The sequence below is a fragment of the Eptesicus fuscus genome, chromosome 19 (assembly GCF_027574615.1).
Source record: "Eptesicus fuscus isolate TK198812 chromosome 19, DD_ASM_mEF_20220401, whole genome shotgun sequence".
NCBI classification, from domain to species: Eukaryota; Metazoa; Chordata; class Mammalia; order Chiroptera; family Vespertilionidae; genus Eptesicus; species Eptesicus fuscus.
Window position 1 is genome coordinate 4,520,336 of NC_072491.1, and position 9,943 is coordinate 4,530,278.

Genomic DNA, 9,943 nt, shown 5'->3' on the forward strand with positions numbered 1-9,943 from the left:
AAAACTACTTCTCTTCATTCCCACTCCCATCATCTAACTTAACACATTCCCTCTTCTCTAGACCTTGGCTAAAATCATCTCCAAACAGCACTGTCACTGAGAATTCACTGTGCAAATCCCAGGTTTATTTTCTGTGTAAACCTGGCCAAGTTATTTTACTTTTCTGTTTTGATTCTGGGTAATTCTAGGAAGTTAACCAGAATTAAATCAGGACCAAAGACAGGAATGTCGGACACAATCTGAGGCCCATGGGGTGCACAATGATATTTCTAAATTCCTTTTTTTCTCTGTCTTATCTTTATTTTGATTATTCCTCTTCTTTTCATCCTCTACTTATTTGGTATCTGTGTGTACATTTATTTTATTAATTATACTTAAACTAGAGGCCTGGTGCACAAAGTTTGTGCACGGGTAGGGTAGGGTTCCTAGACTTGGCCGACAATCTGGGCCAATCGGGGCCTTCTGGCTGCTGGCCTGGGCCTTCCTTCATTCCATGCCACCCCCTGGTGGTCAGCGCATGTCATAGCGAGCAATCAAACTCCCAGTCTCCCAGTCAAACTCTCGAGGGGACAATTTGCATATTAGCCTTTTATATATATAGATAGGGACATATATGTTTGGGTTAGTAAAGCTAAAACAATAACTCTAATCTTCATCTGACCTTACACGGATTTCAAGGTGCTTGACTCCAATCTCCTCATCTTCCCTGAGCATGCTGTCTATTATTTCATTGGTAGCATGCAATGAAGTCTATTACTATAAGTGCACTTTAATATAATTAACCAATATCTCTGTTTTTCTAATGTTTTGGGGTTTTTTTTTTTGCTAAGCATTGACTCTTATGTCCTATTCTTTCCCTTAAGTTCCTTACTTCATTATCATTAATGTGCACGTCTGACACGTTTATTTGTCTGGTAAGTGTCTATGAATGGTTCACTTGCTCAGTTTTCATTTCTCTGAAGATACATCACTCTCATCACTGATGACTGTTCTTTTAACGGGAACATCAAATGTAGATAAGAAAGTTACTCTTACAATGTGGGGTTTGAAGTCAAACTTTCTGGGTTTGATTCCTAGTTGCACTTCATAACAGCTGGAGCGAATGATTTCCCAAAACTCAATTTCCTAGTTATTGTTTTGTTTCTGCTGTGTATGAAATTGACATCTGTATATTGATCTCAAACCCAGTCACCTCGCTTAACTTTATTACTGTTTTAATAATTTTGTTTATAGAAATTCTTGTGTGGTTTCAATATGAATGGTCATAACATCTGCCAAAAAGGTCGCTTTAATAATTTTCAATCTTTTTGCAATAAATATCACTATATTATGATATTTAATACTTATTCTGAACGCAAAAAGAAAGAAGTCTGATAATACCACACGACAGAAAAGATGCACAGCGACAGGTTATCTTATTAACTACTGGCATGGGTGTCAGTTGCCCATATTCATTATGAAAAATGGTTGACATGATTTTTAATATATTTTCACATTCTTTGGGGTGGAGTTATTTTCCTCCCAGAGGAACTCAACATCTATTCAGGAGCTATTTATAAGAGCAGTCAAGCAGATGTCTTCTCTGTGACATTTTGGTGCAATAACAAAATAAAAGAACATAAAGTCTAAATGAATCAACTACAGATGTAAACAAAATGAAGAATTCCTAGCAGCATACTATGGAGTGAGAGCATATGATAATTAGTAGTAAAATACTAAGTACAAAATAAATTGCAAAAATGGCAATCACTATAGTAGCCTTTTCATGAACCAAATAAAGAAAAAAAATACATTTAAAAATGCAAGTTAAATGCAACACAGTTATTTTTTTAAGCAAGAAAGTGATCAATATGAGACTCAGGATAGTGGTGTTTGTCTTCGGTAGGCTGAGGCAGGGGTTTGGAATGGGCAAGGATCAAGTAAGGACATGCAAGTTATGATCAGTGCACTAGGTTCTGGTCCATGTGGGCCCACGGTAAAACTGAATTAAATGAGATCATACAAATGGCGTATCACTGAGGCTGACCCTGAGTACATACTGCTGGTTGTTTTCACTACTCAGCGCACTCGCTTGTAGAGGCATGTTCCATCCTACTAGCTTTTTCATGTTATGTTATAGCTAAACCCTGAATTATGATGCCAGCTGACTCATAGCTTTGTAAAATTAGCAAAATTCAAGGACTGGAGAGCCACACCAAGTGAGAGTTTACAGAAGACTATGGACAACAACAGCTGGGCATCCATAATAAGCACGTGTTCCCAGTACCAAGGACCATGTCCAACACATTAGGAGATATTTCATAAATGTTTGCAGAGCAAATAAATCCATTTCTACTCCTTTATTGAGAGTCCAGGTCTGTTTACAAAGAACTACTTTTAAATGGAATGCTCATCAGTGTTTGTTAGTAGAAAGGTAATATACACAACTATTTCTGACCCATCAGTTGGGGGGGAAAATCTAAAAACTAAGTCTTCTCTGGAATACACAAATTTAAAAATTATTCAGATAAATGAATATAACTATTTCCATAGTGGATTAAATTTGCAAAAGCAAGACTTAATATTTGAAGGAGAAAGTTAAACATTGGGAAATGCTACCTGGCATTTTCCCCCTTGCAATTTACTTTTCTTTTGAGTCATTTTTTTGTTTTCTTATTGGGTTTGCTTTGCTGAGCACACCATTATGATTAAGTTTTGATTTAAGTAACAGAATTAGTTCATCCATTGTGTCAAGTCTGAGGGAGGAGTGGATCCACCATATTGATATTTATGATTTTCATAGCTGGGATCGATAGTAATAAAAGTTTATCCTTTGAATGCAAAATGTTGGTTCATTGTGTTGTACCAGGCAATGCCTGAGAAGTTTTGCTTCCTGAAAGTTATAGAGAATCTAACAATATTGCAGACTAATTTGACAAATATTACACACACATACAAATGTACACACAATACTAGTTAATTAAAGAGAAAATTCAATGTCACTTAATAGCTTTAGTTAAAATACCTACATTTAGTTAGTTTTAGTTTCCAAAAATGCCAGATCATAAAAGATGGCATGACCTCGTCTATCTGCTTTATATGTGACTAGTCTTTTTCTTTGGGAGAATTAAACATGTTCTCCTTATCCTCACTACTCTGAATTTCCTTAATGATATGCTTGGTGTATGCTGCTTTTTTCCCATTCAGTGTTAGACACAGACTGTACCAAGGCTTGTATTTCAGTACTGGGTAATTATACTGCATTTTTTGGTTATTATTGTTAATTTCCTCTTTTCTTTTCACTCTGTTCACCGTGTCTCACTCCTTTGTCTTTTTAAACTCCCATTCATTAGATATTGTACCTCATGGAGCGATGCTCTGATTTTCATGTACTCCTATTTCTTTTTTCATGGCTTGTTTTCTGGGAGATTTTCTCAATCTTAGTTTCTGACTTTTCTAATGATGTCTTTTTTTAATATTTCAAGAAAAAAATTTTAAATGTAATAATATTACATGCAATAAAGATTAAATTTCAAGAAAAAAAAGATTTTAAATATAATAATATTACCAAAACTATAATAACATAGTATATCACAAAAGTTGTAGAAAATATTAAAAATATGCAAATAACAGGATTACTTCTATTATATTCTAAAATATTTTTTTCTAATTATGTTTTAATTTCAACTATTGAATTTTTATATTTCAAGTCTTTGTTTGTTTTTTAATTATCTAATTGTTCTTCCTCTAGCATTTTGTTCTGACTGCATGAAAGTAACATCATCTTTTGGCTTTTTCAGGATATTCATCCTAGTTGGGGTTATATTGTGTATGTGTGTGTGGGGGGGGGATAGTTTACTTTTTCCTGATTTGAATATTATTTCAGTTTCCTCCAGTTTCTTTGTGTTTGATTATTTTGGTTTGTCATATATATTGTAGATTACCTTAAATAGCTGGTTATCTGTTATCCTATATAATAAAAGCCTAATGTGCAAATTGACTGAACGATGAAATGACTGGCGGAACGACCAGTTGCTATGATGTACACTGACCACCAGGGGGCAGACGCTCAATGAAGGAGCTGCCCCGGCCCACAGGACCCAGGCCAGTCAAGGTGGGTGCCAGTGGGGGCCCCCTGATTGCCCCGCTGGTCACCCTGCAGAGGGAGGCAACCGGCAGCAGTGGGTGGGGCCAGCGAGTGAGTGGTGCCAGGCTGGCCAAGGTGGGTGCCAGCGGGGGCCCCCCGATTGCCCTGCTGGTCACCCCACAGATTGGCCCTGATTGCCGGCCAGGCCTAGGGACCCTACCCGTGCACGAATTTTGTGCACCGGGCCTCTAGTTTCATAATAAAGTGAAGCAACAGAAGAGCTGATTGGCATCTCTGTGTCTATAAGGTTGGGTCCCTGCCATCCAGAGACTTAAGTCCTAGCAGGGAGTCAGAAAATCACCATGTTAAGAATGAATAAATAGGGCCTGGCCAGGTTGCTCAGTTAGTTACGTTGCAGGTTTGATCTCTGGTAACAGCACTTACAAGAATCAACCAACAAATGCATAAATAAGTGGAACAACAAATTGATATTTATCTCTCTCTCTGTCTCTCATCAACTAAAAAAAGAATGAATAAATATAATTTCAGGTAGTAATAAGTGCTATTAAGAAGATTGATGCAGATTGTGGTCATCAGGAATGCTTTTTACCAAATACTCCCAGTGTCCCCTCTGGGCACACATGAGGATGGCACCTTCCTGCCCTGCTGACCATCAGTCCTACAAGATGGTCCCCTACCTCCTTCAGATGTCAGTCCCAAGCCCAGGTTGTCACTGTGCATCCGACCAATCAGCTTCAAAGTGCAGGTCCCACTGACTCCCTCCAACTGAGGATGTCAATCGCAAGTGCAGGTTGTTGCCTGTGCTTCGGACTGAGTGGCTATCACTCTGAGGTTGTGACCACCCCCTTGTTGGTTCAATTAACCTCCTAGAGTAACTCCTAGAACTCAGGAAAGCCATTTACTCACCAGATTACCAGTTTCTTATAATAGGATATAACTCAGAAATAGCCGAACAGAAGAGATGCATAGGGCAAGGCATGGGGAAAAGGCTTACTTTGATTTTTTAATTGAATTTATTGGGGTGACACTGGTTAAAAAAAACCATACATTTTTCAAGTGTCCAGTTCTACAATACATCATCTGCATACTACATGCACTCACTACCCAAAGTAAGGTCTCTTTCTGCCTCATCTGTCTCCCCTTTGCCCTCTTCTATTCTCCTCCCCCCACCCCTCTTTCCCTCTGGCAATCACCATCCTGTTGTCTGTGTCTATATGACCTATATACATATATTTTTTTCTTAATCCCTTCACCTTTTACACTCAGCCTCAACCCCCCACCCCCCTCAGCTGGATTTCTGATTAGCCCTGGTCTTCTAAAGAATTAAAATTCTGCAGCACAAGCAGATTCTGAATGGAGACTCTTAGACTTCCCGTGGAAGTTGTCTATGATTAATCTCATCAAATCTCCAATGTTTCAAGGCAGGTGTTGCTGCTGGTTCCTCTTGATCTCCCCAGTAATGTGTTGATTTTTCACTTAAAGTCTTCTATATACTGCCCCAAAGTGTCCCCCACATTTATTTTCTGGTTGTCAAAGGATTTAGCTCTCAGTCTCTGAACCGAACACACCCACAGAGGGGCAGCCTAGAGTCTTAGCAAAAGGTTTTGTACCAAATCCCTTAATCCTGACATACATAATTTACTAGTAACTCTCTTTCGGATGACTCTCTCCTTCACACTGTGGTTCCACTCTGCTGTTTTGTCTCTGCAGACAGTAAACAGGCCATTTATTTCGCCATCCATCTGGAGCTGGCACTATGGATATTTTTGGCTTGAAAGTTCCATGAAGGGGAATTCAATTTCTGTGGGTCATTATCTTTCTTGCCCTTCTCTTGCGTTTCCTCCCTCTGTATTCCTTGGCCTCTCTGACTTGGTCCACATGCGCCAACTTTCCATCTCCATGGGCTTGGAACCGGTGTTATCCATGAGTTGCAGCCTTCGGGTAATTGTTCAGAAACAACAGACCAAAAGCAAAAGAAGGAAGTCAGAGAGAGAGTCTTTGTGCATACAATTGTTTGAGGAAACAAATAGCTCCTGATAGCGTATTTTGTTTGTTCCAAATTGGTTGGGAGTTGGTTCACTCATCAGAAATGCCAGCAGACAAGTGGGGCCCCATAAGAATGAATGTGAAGTCTGCATATTTACAGACAGGCTTGCATCTGTCCTGGCTGTGAGGGCTACACTGCCTTCCTGCTACTCATTACAGTGTGATTTGCCCAGGGAAGTTATCATAAGGGTATTGTCAAATGAGCTGCCAATAGACAGGGAAGAATTGGTCAGAAAGGCTTGAATTCTTGAATGAGGAACATATAAGAGGCCTCAGAGATACTCTAACCTGAGACCCTGATTTTACAGGTAGAAAATGGGCATGAGTGACTTGACCCACCAGCCCCTGAGTGTCACAACCCATGCTAACACCCAGCCGATGACTTGATTACTTGTTCTGTTTTGGTGGACTGAACAAAAATAAGTGGTATCTGCCCGGCTAGCTTGGCTCAGTGGTTGAGCTGTCTATCTATGAACCAGGAGATCACTGTTGGATTCCCAGTCAGGGCACATGCCGGGGGTTGCAGGCTCGATCCCCAGTAGGGGGCGTGCAGGAGGCAGCCAATCAATTGTTCTCATAATTGATATTTCTATCTATCTCTCCATCTCCCTTAATCTCTGCAATCAATAAAAATATTTAAAAAATAAATAAAAATAATATCTAGAATTTTTTATTTGATTTTTCAAGAGTTGCAATCTAATACATAATTTGAGTAAAAGCAAAGATTCGAGTGACTTTAGACCCAAAATAGATGTAAGATAGTCTTTAATCTACTGGTTTCAAATTGCACTCCATGGTGCCTCAGGCATCCTCGGAGGTGTCTCTGAGACCACAGGCAGCAGAGGGACAGTCGAAGTGGCTGGAACTCTAGTCAATTCTTTCCCCCACTCCTTCCTGCTCCTAGCCAATATCCATTATTAAATTAGAGCAGCTCAGCTTTTTTCGTTTATACTTTCCTTCCCAGATTATATTTTAGAAAATGTGTTCAGCAACCAAAGAACATTAAGAAGAGTGAATTAGGTTCCACCAGCCCATCTGTAGATGAACATAGAAAGGAAGTAATTTTCTCAGCCATTAATTGAGATAATGGCACAATTTGAACAAGATCACAGTCTCCAAACACCTCATCCAGCAGTGGAGTCATTTGATGAGAGTTTGAGAGTAGGGGAAGACTGTCAAGCTGCATCTCAGGGCTTGCCCTCTAGGCCTGGGGCAGGTTGCAAGGTAAATCAGGAATGCTATTCAAATGAAAGAAACCAAGTTTTAAGCGGCTCATGCAGGGTGAATTAAACATTAATGAAAGAATGAAGAGAGGGATTTTCTCAACTCACCAAGAGGGGCAGACTAAACAAGTCCTAAAGAAGAAAAGACTCAAATCCAACCTAGCAGGCATCAGATCACAAGGAGATAGGAATGGGGTGTCTGATGCAAGGGAGTGGGGAGTATGCAGGCTTCGGAGTACATGGAAGCAGTCAGGTAAGAGTCAGGTGATGGCTGCTTAAGCCCTGGCCAGGTAGCTCTGTTGGTGAGAGCGTCATCCCAATACACCAAGATTGCGGGTTTGATCCCTGGTCAGGGCACATACAAGAAGTAACCAATGAATGCATTAATAAGTGGAACAAGAAACTGATGTTTCTCTCTCAAATCAATAAACAAAAATAAAAATTAATTACTACTGAAAGCCAGAAGGGGGTGGAAAGAAGGGCAATTGGTTGGCACAAGGCCAAAGAGTTGGGTCCCTGTGTGGTCAGCTTTTAGCTAATTTCCTCAAGCCTTTGGGCACACAGTGAACGGTACCCCAGGAACCTTCTAATCAACCACTGTCAGTTCACACATTTCTTAGGGTATCACCCCTCACTTTGAGTTGTCACTCTCATGTGGACAGCCTGTTATTCTTACCTTTGGCATGACTTAGATTTTCCCAATTCTGTTCAGTTCTGTGCAACTGACACCATATTTGCAGTGTCCTTATTATTTTTTTAAATATATTTTTATTGATTTCAGAGAGGGAGAGCGAGAGAGAGAGATAGAAACACCAATGATGAGAGAGAATCATTGATCAGCTGCCTCCTGCATGTTACACACTGGGGATCGAGCCCAAAACTCAGGCATGTGCCCTGATCAGGAATTGAAACATGACCTCCTGGTTCATAGGTCGATACTCAACCACTGAGTCATGCTGGTCAGGCAGGGTCCTTGTTTTTTTTTTTTATTATTGAACTTCAAGATACCACCACCTAGATCATCCTCAAGGCAAGAGGTGCCTCATCCCAGTGCAAGACCACAATAAACCAGGAGAGGAGGTGTGGTTCCTCAGCTTGAGGTAAGGGGCTTAGGGTGACCCCTTGTTTTGTCTCCTTAAAACAAAAGTGAAGATCTTGGCAAAAGCACTTCTAATCTGACCCATGATATTGTCAAAGAGCAGATTATTGTTTCTAGTAGAATTATCCATCTTGTCTCTATTCTTCACTTCTTTTTTTCTTAGAATTGTACATCTTCCCTCTGTGCCATGTGACCATGCAAGTATCAGTATCTGTTATTAGAGTCCATAGAACCATGGATGTTGGGCTTGACCCTGGGACTTGCTCTGAATGTTAACGCGCTTGTCATAAATCAGGCCTTCAATGTATTTGTATTAAACACATTGTGTTAAACACTTTGGACACTTGGGTTTCTGCTATTTGTGATAAGAACAAGCTCTGATTAGCCACCTGTTCAGGTAGATGGAGAATGAAGTTGACCTGAACCCAATTGCAACCCCAGCTAGTCCTCAATGAATGGGATCAGCAGAATCCCAGCCAACCTGCAGACGTGGCAGCAAGAAAATCAATGTCTGTTGTTGTGTGCTGCTGAGATTTTACATTTCTTTGTTATACCTCATCACAGCTGATTGCTATGGGTACCATTCAATCAAAAGTACTGTGTCATGGGAGTCAGCACAGTGGTTAAGAGCTCAGTTCTGGAATCTGAATGTTAAGGTTTGCATTCTGAGTCTGTTATGTACGAGCAAAATGATATTGAGAGAAGTAATTAAATACCCTGTGAAAAATTTAACTTCCAAATCCGTACTGGCGGTGCTCTTGCCATCATTCGTGGACATGTGCAGAGTGGGAAACGGTTAGTCACCTGCTCTGCGTGTTCCCAGCTGAGGCTGCACAGCCACGCCCTGGCTGCTTGTTTCGACTCTCACACTGTAAACAAATAGCCTTTTGGGGGTCCATTTAGACGTCTTTTGCATTCGTGTGCTTTTTGTTGGTAATTTCACAGTTCAAAACGGCCCCCGACGGTCATGCCGGAGCACTAGCTCTTGCTCCCGAGTTCAAGAAAGCTCTGATGTGTCTACTGGAGGAATCAAGTAGCTAAGCTCCTTTCAAAGCGTAAGCTAAAGTGCAGTTGACCATGAGTCCAGTGTTAATGAATCAATAATATACATTGCATTAGTCTCTTGAAACAGAAACACACATCAAACAAGGTTAGATATTGATCAGCTGAAAAAAATGTTATAACCAGGGGCTCAAAGGAACCTAATCCTGTATTCCTCGCCCGAACCCCCCCCCCCCCCCCCCCGCCGAAGCAACAATTGAGTATTCACTAATTCAGTGAATAACAACTGCCCCAAAGAACAGAGAGAATCAACTTTCTTGAACATAACAACCACAAGTAATAAGAATCCACTATACCCACTTCACAAGGTTAAATATGGTAAGTTATGTAAGGTACTTAGAAAGGTGCCTTAGAGCATAGGAAATGCTCATAAACAGTAGCTGTTATTTAGTTACCCTCAGGAATCTATATGGTAATCCTAAGAAA